The 2,062-nt window shown below is 38.8% G+C and overlaps 1 non-coding gene across 1 annotated transcript; it reads right to left on the bottom strand.

The window, feature by feature from the left end:
• Positions 1 to 1,671: 1,671 nt before the first annotated feature.
• Positions 1,672 to 1,743, bottom strand: TRNAC-ACA (transfer RNA cysteine (anticodon ACA)). Its single transcript has one exon. It is a non-coding gene; the product is annotated as a tRNA-Cys (tRNA).
• Between the last annotated feature and the right edge of the window lie 319 nt (positions 1,744 to 2,062).

The following is a 2,062-nucleotide window of genomic DNA, read 5'->3' as shown; positions in this document are numbered from 1 at the left end:
TACAGTATATATTATAGACTCTTAGAAACTCAATAGAGAGCAGAAGGTTGAAAACTCAGGAGAGAGAATGACACACTGGACAAAGTCCACAGAGGGAGGGAATAAGATAATAAGATAAAGAACCCAGAGAACCCAGATAGAGGAATTACCAGCCATTAAAAAAAATAAAAAAGGATTGACTTTTTGCTTCATGCTGTTTAAAAGTATATTATACCAAAGGCATTCAAACTTTTTCTATAAAGGGCCAGATAGTAAATACTAATTTAGGCACTGGAGACATACAGTCTCCATTGCAACTCCTAAGTTCTGCCACTATAGAACAAAAGCATTCATAGACAATACATTCCTACATGGGTGTACTTTTCTGTTTACAAAAACAAACAACTGGCCATAGCTTGCTGGTCCCTATATTGTACTACCAAATCTCTCCAAGAAATTAGAAGCAAATGCCTTTAGGGCCGCAGATTTGTAATACAGGGAAACAGAGCTCAGAGATCCTGATCTCATCAATTGCATACACATTTTAAATCATAAAGTCATGTGTATATTATGTTAAAACAACTCGTTAATTCAGGTAACTTAGTCAATAAGTTAAATCATGCAGTTTAAAAGAGACATAAAGTTTTATTTCTCATGTGGGAGACTTTCTTCCTGCTGACACAATAAACTTGTTTCCTTTAGACTGAGGAATCAAGAAGTTAAAATCCACCCAACAAATTAAGCACTCTTTCTCATCATAAATAATAAGTTTAGTTTTGAATCTTAATGGAAAAGTGCAGAAATTTGGCTGAAAAACCCTTACGCCTAATTAAATCAGCATGTTTGCTAATTCTGAACAGTATATCAACTCTCACCTTGATTACAAAGCTTTAGTCATTTCCAAAAAAGTCACAGGAAGTCAAAAGGCTGTGTCAAAAATATCTGTGCCTGGTATCAGCCCACAATAGACTTTACAAACATATCTGTTGCTTTAATATGGAGTGGTCCTCCTATGGTTATAAGAGACCAATTTTCTTATCATTTCACAAGTGTGACAAGGTTCACTTGAATACTGCTTACAGACATCTTAAAGTGTTCAGCTTTGCTTGTGAAAGCTATGAGACTGCTCAGCCACAAAGAGATCATACTTTTAAATCTGTTGAAGTTGAGTACTTAACTTGGATTTAGTCCAAAGGGAAAAAATAATGTATCATTACAAAGTATTCTTTCAAACAGTCAAAAATCCAAAAAGAATTTTACTTTCCATCTCTGAAATCAACTTAAGAATGATTTCATTAAAACTAGGTTTCTATGAAAACAAGTTTCTCTCCACTTAGGGAAGATTTCTGAATTTCGCGTTCTGCAGACTCACTTAATTCCATATAAACATTTACTCTGCATTTCTTGGCCAAGTCTGGAGTACTGTGGACCACACTACCTGTGCTCTCCGAATTAAATCATCTACAAGTTCTTTTCTACATCTGACACTGTGATTATGTGATTCTATCTCCAGTATTTTAAAAACTGGTAAGAAAAGTGACACTCAGAGACACTAAATTAGTGCCTTAAAAGTGAAAGTGAAGTCGCTCAGTTTTGCGACCCCATGGACTGTGGCCTACCAGGCTTCTCCTATCATGGGATTTTTCAGGCAAGAATACTGGAGTGGGTTACCATTTCCTTCTCCAGGGGATCTTCCCAACCCAGGGATTGAACCCGGGTCTCCTGCATTGTAGGCAGATGCTTTACCATCTGAGCCACCAGGGAGCTATGATCTAAATTGAGGAGTCCTCGAAGCTTTGATTTGTAAAGCAGTGCTATGAGCTTCGGAGAAGGCAATGGCAACCCACTCCAGTATTCTTGCCTGGCAAATCCCATGGACGGAGGAGCCTGGTAGGCTGTAGTCCATGGGGTTGCTAGGAGCTGGACACGACTGAGCGACTTCACTTTCACTTTTTACTTTTATGCACTGGAGAAGGAAATGGCAATGCACTCCAGTGTTCTTGCCTAGAGAATCCCAAGGACGGCGGAGCCTGGTGGGCTGCCGTCTATGGGGTCGCACAGAATCAGACACGACTGAAGCAAC

Source organism: Ovis aries, chromosome X, assembly GCF_016772045.2.
Source record: "Ovis aries strain OAR_USU_Benz2616 breed Rambouillet chromosome X, ARS-UI_Ramb_v3.0, whole genome shotgun sequence".
In the NCBI taxonomy this organism is placed as follows: Eukaryota; Metazoa; Chordata; class Mammalia; order Artiodactyla; family Bovidae; genus Ovis; species Ovis aries.
This window is presented reverse-complemented; position numbering and strand designations above follow the sequence as displayed.